Raw genomic sequence first — 17,235 nt, 5'->3', positions numbered from 1 at the left:
AATTTCCCCAATTGTTCCTTTGGGGAAGCTAGAGTGTCCTTTGTAAACAGTTTTGTTTCTTTGAGTCTAAAACCAACAAAGGTTCACGCGTCGTGTTAGGTGGGGATGCTCTCTGACCTCGTTTAATCTAGACTCCCATTACTTCAAACTGCAGATATCAGACCAACAGCATCGCATCACCTCAGGTACTGTTAGAAACGCAGAGGCTCAGGCCCAACCCCCCCACCTTCTGAATCACCATCTGCCTTTTAACAAGATCGCCAGGTAGTTTGCATGCATGCTGAAGTTTAAAAGCCACTGACCAGGCCAGGCCAGGCTGGCCCCCAGCGCGGGTGTGGACAAGGTCGCTGCTCTCGGGGCGGCGGGATGGAGGCGTCGCGCTGCCGCCCGGGGCGCCGCGGGGACAGTGCCTTTGAGGATGAGAGCATGAAGCTCCGGCAGCTGAAACTGGATAATCAGAGAGCGCTGCTGGAGAAGAAGCAGAGGAAGAAGCGCCCGGAGCCACTCGTGGCGCAGCCGAACCCGGAAGCCCGGCCACGTGGGTCAAAGCCGAGGGGAAGCGAGGGGCACGCTCCGCCGGTGGAACCTCACGCCCCGCCCAGCGGTGTCATCCTGCATGGCAGTGATGGTCCCGCTGCCTTCCTGAAGCCAGATGCTCAAGACGTGGAAACCAGACTTCACGTTCTCTCAGTAGGATCTTCTGCCACAGAGGAGGATACTGAAGGAAGTGCTGATGGAGATAGCACTTGGGACCCTGCTTCCAAGCCAGATCTTCAGGAGATTCTCCAGAAACATGGTATCTCAGGGAGTTTGAACTTTGATGAGGAGGAGAGTGATGGGGAGGAAGGAGAAGGGAAAAAACTAAGATCTCATTCGTCATATTCAGAGGCAGAGAGACCCAGTTCTGCATCCAGCCAGAAGCCAACCACAGATACAGGAGCTTCTGGAACTGCAGCCCAGGACACTGATAACCAGCTGGGAGAAACAGAGAATTTAGAGGGCTTCGCATACAGTCCTGCCCCTCGAGGTGTCACAGCGAAGTGTCGGATAACTCGGGATAAAAAAGGAATGGATCGGGGGCTTTTCCCCACCTACTATATGCACTTGGAAAAGGACGAAAATCGGAAGGTAGAAAGCGGAAAAAGAGCAAAACATCCTACTACCTTATCTCCACTGATACAACAGATTTATCTCGTGAAAGGGAAAGTTATATTGGCAAACTCAGGTCCAACCTGATGGGGACCAAGTTTACAGTTTAGGACCATGGCGTCAGCCCGGCCAAGGCCCAGGGTTTGGTAGAAAAGGCCTGCATGCGGCAGGAGCTGGCCGCCGTCTGCTACGTGAGTGCCGCCCCCCGTTTCTTCAGCCTCCTGGCGTCCCAGCCCTGGGCTTGCAGTGCCCCCACCAAGCTTGTTTCTGTATACTCAAGTTATTTATGAATTGCCAAGTTTAGCTGGATTTGCTGTTTCAGCCGGCCCTCACTCACCTCCTCTTCTCTTCCCAATGCCGCCGTGTTAACGCAGGCCTTCCTTACCCCATACCCATTGGCTCGCAGGTACAGTAAATTGGAAGCCGGTCTCTGCTTTTCGCCCTCTCGACCTGGTTCATCCTGCACAGCCGCTGCTGAGCGGTCCAGCTCCAGCGGATGCTGCCCTTCTCCTGCTCCACATCCTCTCAGGCTGCCCCTTGAGCCCAGAATCAAGCCTGGACACTGCACCTTTCCCTCCCGGCTCCCCGGCTGGCACGCTCCGTGTGCGCTCCCGTCATTCTAGATGCTCCTCTCGCGCCTGTGCCCCACCTGAGAGCCTGCCCTTCCCCTCCTTGCCTCTGCCCGTCCACCAGGGTCAGCAGAGGGGTCTCTCCCGACACTAGATGTGCTTGATGCTCCCCTCGGTTCCCCACGCTTCCTCTACTGCCCCAGACTGCTTCTTCAGCACCATCCTTCTCTACCAGCTCGTAAAGTCCCATTCACTGCTGTCTCCACGTGAACACGGACCTGGCGCGTAGTGGGCATGCGAAGTTGTGGAGTCAAAGAAGTAAGAAGGAGTTAACCTGACTCAGTTGTTACTTTGATCCCGAAGTCCAACTTTCCATCAGTTGGAATTAATCTCATCACTTGATTCCCATGAGATTTTATCTAAGTGACTGAGAATCATTTGACTTAACACCTTATAATGTATAGATGTTTTCTCTTAGCTTCAGGATCAATTAAATATTTTAAGTATGAAAAAAAAAAAAAAGGCAGAGACATACAACACATCCATACACACCACATACACACACGGATGTATATATATACACACCCACACACATACATCTATACATACCTGTATACACATGTATACACACATACATGTACACATATACACAGCCACACATAAACACACCCTCACACATACATGTGTACACATCCACACACATGCATATATACACAAATACTCGCAACCACATACATACATACATACACACACACATACACACACAACTATAGCCTTTTTGTTTGTTTCTCACAGGCAATGGCTTTCTTTTTTGTCTGAAAGGTCCAGGCCAGTAGCCTTGTAGAAAGCCCCACATTGTGCATTTTTCTACTTGCTTCCTCATGATTCGATTCAGAGTAAACATTTCTGGCAAGAATATTATGTAGATGATGTCATTGACTTCTCACTGTATCACATCAGGAGGCCCGTAACGTCAGGACTTCCCTCTCTTAGAGACACTAGGTTTGAACATCAGTTAAGGTGGTGACTACTATCTTCACCATAAAGGCCCATCTTTCCCACTGTAATTTGTAGTTAATCTGTGGGCTGATTCTCTGGAATCATATTAATATCCTGCTCCCCAATGCCTTTCACCCAACGGTCTCAGCATCCCTTGGGGGCCTTGCACTGGAGGTCGCAAATTGGTAACTTTCTCATTCCTTCTACGTTGATTGCTGGCATTCTGCTGTAAAGTGTTTCTCTCTTCTCCTCTCTCTGCCAACCCCCACCCCCATCTCTCCTGGACTACTATCAACCATGAACTCATAAATACTGTATTATTCTATCTGATGCTCAAAAACTATCCTTGTGGGAGCCCACACAAGCTGGCAGCCGTGTGTCTTATTCCTTTCTGCATGTCTAGGAGCTGTGTGACTTTGGACAAGTGATTTAACTTCTCTGTTTTTCAGTTTCACCATCTGTTAAACAGATGATAACTGACCATCAGCTGATGGGTTGGTGTAAGAATTCACTGAAGGAATGCGTGTAAAACCCTGGCAACTGTGCCTGCTACATGATAAGCCCTATGTAACTGCCCGTTATTATATGTATTCTTGTGATAGTTACCATCATCACCACCACCACAAGCCCAGCCTTCTGCACAATGCCAGAGCTCCGCAGGCAGTTTAGAAAGGGAGGAATGGGGGAGGGAGGAGAGGAGAAAGGGTGGGGTAAAAATCTTTAAAGAAGAGAGGACATGTCGGAAAGTCCCAGCACCACCTTCCTCCCCACCCCACCCTCGCTCCCCCACGCATGACCGGGTCCTAGCTACCATCCAGCCCACACCACTGCTCCTGGAAAAATATTTGGTGAACTGAATTAACATGGGGCTCTCAGATAAACCCAAACGCTGGTTGAGAAGACGTGTGCTCTTTCCCATCTGCTGCCTTCCAAACAAGGTTGGTCTTATTATTTCAAATGACACGCAGTTCTCTGTAAATTTGCTTGTCGTGCCAATCCAGCTTTTATGTAAGTGTGTTTCATTTCCCTCTGCATACAAGTCACTGATGCAAGGCAGCTACATCCCAGGTCTGCTGTGCTCCCTGGAGGATGGCCTCGGACAAGTCTTCAGTTCCTTGACCTCAGCAGGCACCTTGGACCTCTCTGCAGAGACCGTGAAGAGCCTCTGAATGTTGAGGGGTAAGGATGGAAGAGAGGAAGCAAGGAGAGCAGGAAGCGGGTGCCTGTTGAAGCTGGCGATAAGTGCGTGTGTTGGTTGTATTATTTTCTCTAATTGCACGTATTTGGGATTTTCCATTCCCACAAGTTGAGGGAGAAAGCCTCTGAGAGCTGGGCATCTCGTGTGAGTTTTGCAGGGTGAATAGGAGCTTCTGATCCAGTGAGAAACAGAAGAACAATCCAGACAGAAAGAGATGTCACAGGAGAAGAGCCCACAGAGAAGTACAGCCTGGTAGAAGGTTGCTCTGTTTCAACGTCAACCAGTGAACTGCAATTGGATGCTGGCACTACCCACCCAGTTAGTGCAGACGCCACAAGTTAAGCAGGCGTCCTGACAAGACTTGCTCTCACTTCAGACACCAACTACAAGTGGGGTCCCAGGCCACCCATGCTTCTGCCCAACTGGTTTCAAATTGGGGGGGATGTTCCTATGTCCCCCTTTGATAATTCACTACAACAGCTCACAGAACTCAGGAAAGTGCTCTACTCATTATTAGAGTTTTATTATAAAAGATACAGATCAGGACCAGCCTAATAATGAAACACACCAGACAGGTCTGGGATGGGAAGGACCCAGATGCTGAGCCCCCACGTCCTCTCCCTGTGCGAGTCAGGATTGTCCCCCTCCAGGCACATGGACGGGCTCAGCAACCGGGAAGCTCCACCGAGCTTCAGTGTCCAGCATTTTTATTGGGGTTTCGTTACAGAGAGATGATTACTAACTCAGTCTCCAGCCCCTCCCCACAGCTCGGAGGGCAGGCTGGTTCAAAGCTCCAACCCTCTAATCATGCAGGTGGTCTTTCTGGGGACCCATCTGCATACTGAGTCAACTCATCTCATTAGCATAACTTAGGTTTAATTTAAGGGGCTCATGAATTACAAAGGTACTCCCACCACTTGAGAAATTCGTTTCAGAAGCTCTATGCCAGCAACCCAGGATAAAGTCCAGACAAATTCCTTATTATACAACAAGGGTACATGCAGTGGAGAACATGAGGCAACAGGCAGGCACCAAGGACAGGCTCTGCTCTGGGTGCTCTATCTGCACAAGACATCACTCAGTCCTCACGGCTCACTGCAAGGTGTGTGTGCAGGGGAGGGAGAAAGTGACAGAAAGCAGGAATGGGAAGAAGGGAGAGAGATGGAGGGACAGAGAGAGGAAGGTGGGGGAGAGAGAGTGGGCAAAAGAGAGAGAGAGCTGGTGGGAGGCAGAGGCGGGAAGGAAAGAGAGGAAGAGAAGGATTTCAACTCCATTTTACAGGAGTCTGAGCCCCAGAGAGAGTGAATGTCAAGTCCAAAATTACTTGGGTATTAGAAGGCAGCAACAAGACTCAAATCTAGGCCAACTGGACTCCCACCTGTGCTTTTTCAGTCTGGAGCAGAGGACAAAAGTGAGCTTAGGAAGGATCGTGTATAACAAAGGTGCTGAGACTTTATTCTGTTGGGTAATAAGAACGGGCAGAGGTTTGCAGGCAGGGAACGCAGTAAGACCTGCACCCGCAGCTCCATGGGACGTGGAAAGGAGGGAGCTGGCAGGAGCGGGAGGGCAAAGAGAAGAACTGGGTCCAGATGGGCACAGAGGAGGCCCAAACTAGAGGAGTCAGGGAGGTGATGGGGTGGGGAGCCAGACCAGACGCAAGGATGGGCTGCAGGCGGACCAACTCCCATGTAGGAGCAGGGGCCCTTTTCCTGCCATCTAAATGCAAGTGGGCCCACTATGTTATACAATACCCAGCCTCTGCTTTCTATACGTGCATGTCAGACAATTCTGCTCTTATGCAAGCCCACGTGTAATCCTTGCAGCATCCCAGATGTCACTGGTGCAGAGAATCCAACCAGTTCCCCTTTCCCCTTGACAGTGTACACTAGACCTTCCTACAGTAGAGAGCCTGCTGGCACTTTCCCCCACCCAGAGTTGTCATGGGAGATCTACAAAGAACCAAGAGAAGTGACTTGAGGCTTTTGCACAACATCCTGGACAGGCCAGGCCAAGTATTCGTGGGCAGCCCAGCTCATCTCCTTTGGAGAGCCACACCCCACCCCCTTGCTTGGGGTTCTAGAGCAAATGTTTGGGATGGTACACCTCACACACACTTGCTGCAGTGAAGGGCTTACAGCCAGGCTCCGCCAAACTTGCTTCTTCATCCCCCAGCGACAGTGATTGGTCCAAGGGAAGCCAATCACAATCCTTCCTTGGAAGTGAAGGGCAGCCCTGTTCCCGTTTGGGTTTCTACCACTACCAGTCACATCCTCTAAAGGCAAGGAGCACACCAGTCCAGCAGCACCAAGAAGGCACTGGGGTGGGGGTGGGGAGAGACAGGGGACAACGTCTGAGAGGCCCGGGCTCAACCCGTGAACTTCCAAGTTACATGAATCAATTATTTTTTTCTTTCAAGATAGTCTGAAGCAAGTTTCTGTCCCCTGATTCCAGAGAGGACCTGCTAATCCATGACATGGCTTTGAATCAAATGTTACACCACCTTCACCACGTCCCCTAGGCTCTCTGGTGTCTGGGGCAGTGTTCTGATCCGTTTGTTTACTATTGGTCCTGGCCTGGGGAAAGAGACCTGGGTGCTACAGGGTTTAGAAACTCACATGAGCAGCGGGCTGGCAGATGGGAAGGGTCTCGCATCTCAGCACGAAAACCCTTGCAGCGCACCTTGCAGGGAGGCAGTCAAGGAGAGCCAATCTGTGGAAGGCAGGTGCTCAGGGCTGAGGGCCGAGTGTGAGGGACAGGGATGCAAACGGGCTGTCAGCAAAGAAACCGACAGTAAAGGAAACGCCTACCAAGGGGCATCAAGGGGTTGGGCAGGGAATGAGAGGATGTAGCAGGAGCTTGGACTAGACAGAGAGGAAATAAGAAGAGTGCATTTCCACTCGAATTAAGGTAACTGGCCCAGAATTCTGTGGGCCAACTTTTGCCCCAGCTCCTAGTAGAGAGATTCCACACACAAATCTGGGCTATAACACAGCGGTAGATTCCACCGGACCCAGACTGGGAGCAGAGAATCCCAGACCATGTTTTTCATTTATTATTGTTCTTGTTAATAACCGGCGGCAGCAGGAGCCACAGCGAACAGCCAGTGGACTGTGTGTGCTGCGCAGCGCACTCATAGCCTCTGTTAATACCAGATTCGGTCCTTAGGTCCTTGTTCAACTCGGTCAGGTGGGAATTGGGATCCCATTTCCCAGATGAGCATGCTAACGCTTGAGAGGTTAAGTAATTCGTTCCCAGCTTCTCAGCTTCTAAGTGGTAAAGTCATTACACAGATAGGAAGACTAAGGCCCACAGAGAGAAAGTGACTCGCTCCATGTCCCACAGCAAGTCAAGCTAGCAGGATTCCGACTCGAACTCACAACTCAGGGTTCTCGGTCCAGTGGTCTTCTCCCGGCAGACCTAAACTATTTCAGCAGCACCAAAGGAACACCATCCAGAGAACAGGCTATACCATTAGGCTGACTGCTGTTCTGCATTCTTGGATCCTTCCATGAGAATTTTAGCCAATGCCAAGGGTTCAGAGGAGGGGTACTTTCCGGGTGGATGAACCAGAGGCTGTAAATTGGCAATCCACGGGCTGGTCAGAAGCGTTTTTGTTTTGCCTGCAGAGTGGTATATGAATTTGATTCAATACTTAAAAATTGAGGGCTTCCCTGGTGGCGCAGTGGTTGAGAATCCGCCTGCCAATGCAGGGGACACGGGTTCGAGCCCTGGTCTGGGAGGATCCCACATGCCGCGGAGCAACTGGGCCCGTGAGCCACAACTACTGAGCCTGCGCGTCTGGAGCCTGTGCTCCGCAACAAGAGAGGCCGCGACAGTGAGAGGCCCGCGCACCGTGATGAAGAGTGGCCCCCGCTTGCCGCAACTAGAGAAAGCCCTCACACAGAAACGAAGACCCAACACAGCCAAAAATAAACAAATTAATTAATTAATTTTAAAAAAAATTTAAAAATTGAGAGGTTCCACACACGAATCTGGGCTATAACACAGCGGTAGATTCCACCAGACCCAGACCGGGAGCAGAGTATCAACCAAGCACAGTGAGTGATGAAGCAGAGTTCATCCTCCCTACCTCCATCTCCATTCAGAAAACTCGGGCTTTCCTACTGTGTTCGTACATAGGATCTGATAGAACTAGAAAATGATGCAGCCCCTGCGTCAAGTTGATCCTTTATGACAGTCAGATGGTCTTCTGCAAAGCTGCTGTGCATAACAGAAAACTCCCAACCCCCAGTGGTACAAAAATATTTATTACTCTAAGGTATGTAGATTTCAGGGGACGCTCTACTTCTGGCTTTGTGGGGTGTGGGGCGAGCTCGGGTCTGCTCCACATCTCTCTCCAGGACCAGCAACTCATCTGGGCAGTCCCTTCTCCTAGCAAATGGCAGAAATGCAAGTCTGGGCAAAATTACACAAGTACGACTCTGCTTTTGTGCATCTACTAGCATTTTATTGGCTAACAGCCCATTACCACACCCAGAGCCAATGGAGTAGAGATAAATACTCCACCTTCTCTGTAGAAAGACACTACAAAGTCCTAGGGCAAACAGAAAGTCACAAAAATTATAATAAAAAAAAAAAAATCCCACAAGGACTCAGAGGCAAAAAATATACAAACCAATTTTCACTGCAAAGTAAAGGAGCTGTTACAGTGGAGGATTACTGGACTGAATGTCAATATTATGACAGTATGAGTGCGTTTCGTGTTTGGTAAATGCAATCATTGTTGCTTTTGTTGTGGTCATCCATTTACAATGCTTGGTGTCAGTTTATTTATCTCTTGTAAAAATAAAATACAGTGTGTGTGTGTGAAAAAAAAAAAGAAATTAGTAGGAATTCAAAAAAAAAAAAAAAGTCCTAGGGCAAGGGGTGTGGGTGTATAATCCTATCACAAGGAGGGAGTGAAGCCTTGGGACTGATCAATCTACGACACTCATAATGCATCAGCCCTTTCAGTCACTGATTTGCCACTCTGTTGGGCCCTGCGGGAAAGGAGGACAGAGATGTGATGGGGTGGGTTGCAGTCTGTCTGCACTACGCCGGAAGACTGCTCAGAGCTAAATAGAGAACAAGAGGCCGCAGTGGAAAAATGCACTGGAGAGAGGGGAGCAGCCCATGCCTCTGGAAAAGAAGGACAGCGCTCGGGTTCCGTGATCCGGGGACCTGCGGCAGGAGGCAAGTGTCAGAGCACAAGGTACGGCTGCTCTCACCACCTGAGAGCCAGCCAAGGCTAATGCAGAGGAGGTCTGAGGAGGGGGCCCCCGTGGGCGGACAGGGCCACGGCACCAGAGGCACTTCTCGCTAATAGGCCTGCTTCAGACAGTGACTCACCAAGCGTGGGGATGGATCCCAAGCCCAGTGAGGGCCCTGCAGTCCTCAGGTCAGGGCTCAGAGAGGACCAAGCCCTGGGCAGTCAGCCAGACCAGATTCTGCCGGGATGTCTCTGAAAACCTCCTGCAGCCTGAGTCACTGAGGCTTTGAAAGCTCTGCTTTAACCCACTTCAAGCCTCGGGCTTTACTTGAGAAAAGTTGTACAACAAGAAAGAAGAGGAAAGAAAAGGTGGTGACTGGAAAGGGATTTTTACAAATACACAGACTGGGTCTTTTAAGGGAGGGCAATTCCTTGGTGAGCACGGTTGTCCTGGGCTAGAGAGAGAGACCACCCAGCCCTCTCTCTTTAGAGAAGCCTGGCAGAGCAACATCCTGGCTTCCTCAGCAACACTGACCAACAAGAAGTGAATTACGTCTCCATCAGCATTTATATGCCTCACGTGGGGCTGCGGTGGCTTGGGATAGAGAAAGATTCTTCTCTCCCCCAAACTGGCCCCTGAAGCCAAGAAGTCCCACCAACCCCAACCTTCAGTGGCCAAATCAGCTCGAGCACATGCTCGGGAAGAAAACACATAATAAACATCAAAGCTGAGCTCAGCTCCTGGAATTCAAAATCATGTAGCTGGTCCAAACTCGTGAGAATAGCATAAATGAACAAGTTCACTTCCGTAACTTTACAGATGGAGCAGCTGAGGCTTTGGGTTCAAGCGGGTCTTCAAACATTAGTTTACCTCTAAGAATGGGAATAAATAAAATGAGGACTTTGGGGCAGACACTATGTTGAGGACCACGGCAGCTGCCAGCCCCTGGTCTTAACCTTTGTAAGAGTAAGGCACTCTCTGCCCATGCTGTCACCTCTGCCTGCTCACCCTTCCTCCCTGTACCATCCTTTGCTTGTCCGGGTCCTATGGATCCTTCAAGACACAGCCTGGGAAATACCTACTCTAGGAAGCCCAACTTTTCCCCTCCTCACCCTCCCAACTCTTGTCCTGCTGGACCCAACGTCTCTCCTTCTGGGGTCCCAAAACGCCTTCCTTTCTCACTCACCGAATGAGATAATGTGTCTTATTTCTTTTTCCACAGAAGCCTGTGCGAGGCAGGGACCATTTATATTTTATTAACACTAGGAAGTACACAGCCCTTGTGTAGTTCATGCTGTAGAGTAGATACCCCATCCACGTGTGGACTAAATGAATGGGGGATGCTTATCATGCATATGATGAAGAGTAGATTTGGTAAGTCATAAAGCGCAGACCCACCGCCCGGAGCAGCTACAGCCAGCAGTGGGTGCTCGATAAAACTTAGTTTGAATACAACTAAAAGGCCAGCCGGAACCCCCAGATGGCCGAGGACATCCTATGGTGCCCAGGGGAATCTGACGGTGAACGCCATTAAGCACATCCATAAATCCAGCAGCGCCTCTGGGCCTCAGCCCAGAGGAGTTCATGCACCCACAGCCGTGGTCCTGCAAGAATAATGATGAGGGAGGAAGAGTAATCAAGAGAGGATGATGGAATAACTGAGCAGCCATCAGAGCATTACCAGGGCCTTGGGGAGCCCCGGGCACCTCGGGCAGGGCCGGGAGGAGAGCAGAAATCAGGAGGGCTTGTCAGAAACCAATGGCATGGGCGGAGAAGTCCAAGGTTGGAAGAAGGGGCTGTTTTTCTCCAGATGACTTCCAGGAGCTTCCGAGAGGGGCCATTACAATGATGCATAGCTGGAGGGGCCTTCAGAGAGGCTGCCTCCTCTTGAGGACAAAATATTAAGCCATCGGTCAAATTTAAACACCCTCCCATCAAGAGTCTGGTAGAGGATAAAGGAACGTGATTCTCCATCATCCGCAGCTTAAGAACCAGCCCAGGAGGGAATGCCCAGGGGAGGGTCATTGATGGGGGGTCTCAGGTGAAGTGTGTGATTTAGGGAGGGACATTGGCAGGGACAGCTACTCTCCCATCATCAGGGGGCCACTGGGTTACAGCCCCGCCCCAGAGAGAAGTGGTGAAAGGGGTGAGAGTTATTAATTCTCGAATGCTCTGAATGTCCATTGGCCCCTGTGGCAGATCCATATCTCAACAGCACTAGCTACCGTGAATTGAGACCCACCCACACATTAAACATTTTGGACCCTGGTCCTCATCTCCACCAAGGAAGGGATGGCACTCCCACCTTAGGGAGACTGAGTCACTGGGTCACAGCTTGGCACTACTAACTTCTCCCACATTGCTCATCCAGAAAATGTTGGAGGGCTGAGATTTGAACCCATGGATCCACCCCAAAGCTCACTGTCTTTCCTCAGCCCCACGCTGGCTGTTTGCTCTCATCACACTTCTCCCCGCCACAGGCAGAGGCTAATGTGTTCTGGCTCAGGATGGGCGGAGGGCCTCCCACTCAACATGCACGTGGTTCATCCTCCTGTTACCTCGTGGCCCCACTGATCAGCCCACCCGTATCTGCCGCCTGACTATGTCCCGAGCTCTGTGCCGACACCAGGTAGGGGAGGAGCGAGGACGGCCGCCCCGAGGCAACTCCAGCTCCTTAAGATGTTCACGAACCTTCACTCCTAACTGTCAGAGCAAATTCTGCGAGGTGAGAATGGCCCTCTCCATTCTGCCAACCAAGAAACAGCGGCTCAGAGGGGCGCCGGGAAGGACTGTGTGTTTCTCCCTGCCCCACGCGAGGAACTCAGCACACCTTATATATGTAGGCGGAGCAGCGGAGCCCTCAAAGTGACGTGGATGACAGAAAGAATAACTGCTCAAACTGGGGCCTCAGACCCACTTTCCCTGCCTCCTCCATCACCCAAATGCGGATTTTTTTCTCTCTTACTGCTGTAGACTGAATTTGCCTCCACCCCCCAAATTCACATAATGAAGCCCTGACCCCCAGTGAGACTGCCCTTGGAGATGGGGCCTTTCAGGTGGTATTTAAGGTTAACTGAGGTCATGAGGCCGAGGCCCTATCCTGTAGGACACCAGAGCTGGCTGTCGGTCTCTGTCTCTCTCTCCATGTGCGCACACAGGCCAAGCGAGGACACAGCGAGAAGGCGGCCATCTGCAAGTCAGGAAGAGAGGCCTCATTGGGCATCAACCCTGTGGGCACCTTGATGTTGAACATCCAGCCTCCAGAACTGTCAGAAAATAAAATTCTATTGTTTAAGCTACCCAGTCGGTGGATCCTGTTATGGCAGCCTGAGCTGACCCTACAGCTACTTTCAAGACTGTCTCTTTCTTCAGCCTGTAGGGTTTTTGTACACCCCTCACATCCTCTTGTTCTCCTCAGATCACGGCCAGCTTCTCTGGCTCCATCTTGCTGATGAGGCTCTTACTGGTATCTGGTCTGTGCATGCCACGAGGGCCTCCCTATTCCTGGAGCCGAGGTGGGAGGAGGCTGTCTGAAGCCTTTCCCAAGCCTCTCATGCTGCTTATGGCAGCAGTGGGCAAATCCCTCATGAAGAGCCTGGACGTTAAGTGGGACCAAGGGTGCTTCGGGCTACAGTGGTGGAGGGGAGCCTGGTCACAGTGCAGTGTCACTGTCACCAAGGTGGGACCATTTCTAACTGCAGAAGTCAGAGAGTCACCAGACACTAGAACCACATGATAAAGCAGACACAGCATGGACTTGACTTCTGGCTCTGCCACTTGCTGAGAGACTGGTAGTCAATAGGGCTATGCGCCAGCATCCTGGCACCCTCCTTTCAGGTGAGTGGTAGGATTGATCCTCCCGCCTCCTGGAAGTTGGGTGTGGCCATACGACTTGCTAAAGCCACTGAAATGAGACCTTTGAGGGCCAAGGCTTGCCTCACTACACTTCCTTTTCCCTCTGGCATGGCAAACAAGGTTCCATACGGTGGTTGCTCCATCAGCCTGGGTTCCTAAATGAGCAAAAGAGCACGGAGCAGAACGCATCGCTGTCCCGTGGTGGACACACAGAGTGAGCAAGAAATAAACCTGTTTTCAGTCACAAAGATTCAGGGGCTGTTTGTTGCTACAGCATAACCTAGCTCATCCTGAGTGATACAGAGACATTGACTAAATCACAGTCTCCTTGAGACTTCATTTCTGCACCTGTAAAATGGAGATAACAGTATCTCACTCACAAAGTTTTAGGGAGATAATATATACCATGCTTGGTACATAGTAGGTCTTTGACAAACGTTAGCTCTCTCTCTTTCTCTTCTCTGCACTGTTTTCCCCCAAATCCTTCGTGATGGCATTAGACATTTTGAGGCACCATTCCTTTAGGACAGATGCTCAGGCACATCCGTCTATGTGTCCCTAGGACCTTGTACTATGTTGGCATCACAGCAAGTACGCAGTACGTACGTATTATTGAACGCTTATATAGCAACTAAACTCTGACCAAGTTGTTAACTCTGTGCTGACTACCAGATTCTGAGGTCTCTGATAATCTCTCCTGCCTCTCACCTTCCAGGATATACATTTTTACCTTCTTCCCAGACCAAGATGGCACAAAATCCTAGACTCCTGGGGCTAGATGGGCAAATAAGTCCCCTTCTTTCATGCAGTAGTGGGATTCCCTCCGCAAGAGCCCTGCTGATCGATTTCTCAATCTCTGCCGAGACACTTTCAGCAACAGAGAACTTACTTCCTACAAAATGCTCTTCTATATTTGGAATTAGGAGGTAGGTTTGGTTCTGGGCCAAATCCACAGGCCCTTCTAGCTACTCTACAAAGCATCTGCCATTATTATCACCCCATCATAAGATGGGACTCTAGGATATCACGGTTCAGAGAGGCAGATCAATTTGCCCAAGGTCACACACCCAGTGCATTATCTTGTAGCCACACAAATAGTACACACTTGAGAAATGTTAACAGATTGATTCACAGCTCAGTCCTGGGAGGGCCATTCCTAGCGACTCCAAATCTTCATGTAAACACCACCCCAGAATTTCCACCTTGGCTTTTGGGAACCTTAACAATGCAAACAGCCCTTCAGCACTGTTAAGACATAAATCTCAATAAATGATTTCCAATAACACAGTCCTTGCCAGGAAAGGAAACATTTACACTGCTGCTTGAGCATAATATAGGTTAATATTTCAGGATGCATTAAATGTGTAAATGTTTAGAGTGTGGTGAAGTTCTGGTTGTGAGTCAGGGCACTCTTCAGAAAAGACCAGATGCTGAAGGGAAGGGGATATTTTCAGACTTGGACCCAACCTGACACTACCCGTAAGTACTTCGTGTTAGTGGGCACAGTGCGCAAGGCAGGAAAATAACATGTTGGTTTCAAGCAGATGCTCCTGAACCTTCAGTACAAGCTGATGACTTCAAGATGGGCTGGCTACTTTGTGGCTTCTCTGGAGACAGTCGAAATTAGGATGGGATTTGGTGCATGACAAAGCACCAAACCTGCCCAAGATGTGCCTGAAAAACTAAAGAATGGAGATGCGTCAGACGAGCCACTGCTGAAATCAAAGGCACATGCGGGAGACTGGAATATTCAGTTGGCCTCTGGAGGAAGCAAAAGGAGGAAGACAAGCTGGGGGAAGAGATGAGAATGCTGAGGGGTGATATATTTTAAATAAATATGAGATTGAGACAGATGAAATCGCTGATATTTGACGTTTGTTGCCCCAAAATATGATACTTTCATATGGATTAATCTAATAATAGATATATCAATACATATTAATATCTATTAATGTAATATAACCACCACACATCCCAGTCAGCACCCACCACTGTGTCAGGGTGGAGTGGCAGACACATAACTGTCCACAATGTGAGGCCACGGTCCACAGTACAGAACACCAGCCACATAAACTTGGGAGTTTATGTGCTGAAGTGAAAAGACCCAAATATTTTTGTCAAGATAGAAAAAAAAAAAAAAAAAAGACAGAAAGGATATGCTGTAATCTGAATTTTTATATACCTCCCCAAATTCACATGTTGAAACCCTAACCCCCAAAGATGATAGTATTAGGAGGTGGGGCCTTTGAGAGGTTCTCAGGTCATGAGGGTGGAACCCTCATGAATGGGATTACTGCCCTCATCAAAGAGGCTCCAGAGAGATCCCTAGCCCCTTCCACCATATAAGGAGGACACAGCACAAAGGTGCTGGCTGTGAACCAGTAAAGGACCTTCACCAGAGGATGACCACGTTGGCACCTTGATCTTGGAACTTCCCAGCCTCCAGAAGTGTGAGCAATAAACGTCTGTTGTTTAAGAGTCACCCAGCCAGTGGTATTTTGTTACAGCAACCCAGACGGACTAAGACAGGATAGTACCCTCAGGGGGAAAGACCAATTAAGACCCCAACCAAGCTGACTGAGCCTGGCAACTTTTGCAGTTTCTATCACTGATGTCCTAGCACATTAGCCATGGGGCAGGGAGCCCAGGGCAGCGCTGAGAAGCCCCACCTCTGAAGTCACACTGCCTGGGTTCAGGTGCTGGTTGTGCACTTTACAAGTGGTAGTGGGTCGAATGGTGGCCCCCAAAAGATATGTCCATGTCTTAACTCCCGGAACCTGTGACTATTATACCTTATATGAAGAAAGTTGGCTTAGGGTAAGGATCCTAAGAGGAATTTATCTTGGATTATCCATAGGGCCCTAAATCCAACGGCATGTGTCCTTATAGGAGACAGACACAGAGAGGAACAGACACCACCCATGAAGAGGAGGAGGCAATGTGACCACATACAGTGATGTGGCCACAAGCTAAGGAATGCCAGAGCCACTAGAAGCTTGAAGAGGCAAGGATGGAATCCTCTCCAAAGTACAGCTCCACTGACACCTTGATTTCAGACTTCAGGCTTCCAGAACTGCAAGAGATTAGATTTCCATTGTTTTAACCCACCAAGTTTGAGGTCATTTGTCACAGAGGCCACAGGAAACTCATACAGAAGCCCTCTGCCTCGATGCTCTCATCTGTAAAATGGGATAATAACTTCACGAGAGGATGCAGATGAAGGTTTTAGCATGACACCTGGTATGCACTAAGCACTCTGTAAAAGTATGATGTAATTGGCAAACCACAGCAGGGACAGAGAATCGAATCAGATCCAGGGAAATGGAGATAACTGCCTGCCGTGTATGCATCTGGTGCTTCAAAGATGTGATACCGCCAAGTGTGAGACGGGAGGCGTTCCTGGAGGAGACCAGACCCCCTTGCCCGAGCCCCAGTCTCAAGTCACAACTGGGAGCTGAGAGCCCTTCTCCGATAACCCTCAGACAAACGCCAGCAAAACCTGCTCTGGTTAAAAATGTATATATATTTATATGAAAGTATTCTGGAGGAGTCCATTTCCTTACAGAACTGCGTATCATACACAATTTCAGCACTTGGGAATCTGGTATTTTGAGCTTGTTCAACCAATGGAAAAGGTGTCTTTCAAAAAGATACTTATTTAAAAAATAGGACACAAGGGAAGAAAATGGTTATTAAAAATGCTTAAGAGCCTTCCTGAACTTCAAGTGGGCTCTTCACAACAATAATACTGATGATTTAAGGGAAAAATGAATCAAGACTCTATTGATTAAATGTCCCTTAAATTATGTGTGGGTTTTAAATGTGTGGCAGTATGCAAAGCATGCTGGAGATAAAACGTTTGAAAAATCAGCCAAGACCTTTAAAGAACTGGGAATGTAGCTGCAGCTTCAGCCCCGGGAGCGAACAGCCTGGGCAACAGAGAGCAGAAATGGCAAACCCAGAACCCTCAAGAGCATCTGTGATCCAGGCCAGGGACGCCTAATCCCAGGGCCCCGACAGCAGGCAGTGATGTCTACTTCCTGCTGAGGTGGCACTGGTCCTCCCAAGCCCTGGTGTTGGCTCTGCACCAATAACCTCAACATCATTCATTCCAGAAGCATTTGCTGAACACCTCCTGGGTGCCAAGCACCGTGCTTGGAGCCGGGGGATACGCAGCACACGGTGTAATGCAGCCACAGACGTGAAAACAGGCTGTTTCGATAGGGGGTTGAGAATCTTGACCTGAAGGACGCAG

General features: G+C 49.6%; 1 long non-coding RNA gene and 1 pseudogene across 1 annotated transcript in view; one reads left to right on the top strand and one right to left on the bottom strand.

Annotated features, from left to right (window-relative positions):
* Window positions 1-17,235, bottom strand: part of LOC137753829 (uncharacterized) — a 265,026-nt gene that overhangs the window by 191,428 nt on the left and 56,363 nt on the right. The gene's annotated exons all lie outside the window — the stretch shown is intronic.
* Window positions 354-1,335, top strand: LOC137753593 (tubby-related protein 3 pseudogene; annotated as a pseudogene).

This window comes from Eschrichtius robustus, chromosome 19, assembly GCF_028021215.1.
Source record: "Eschrichtius robustus isolate mEscRob2 chromosome 19, mEscRob2.pri, whole genome shotgun sequence".
NCBI classification, from domain to species: Eukaryota; Metazoa; Chordata; class Mammalia; order Artiodactyla; family Eschrichtiidae; genus Eschrichtius; species Eschrichtius robustus.
Note: the sequence above shows the minus strand (reverse complement) of the source record. Positions and strands in the feature narration are given on the sequence as shown.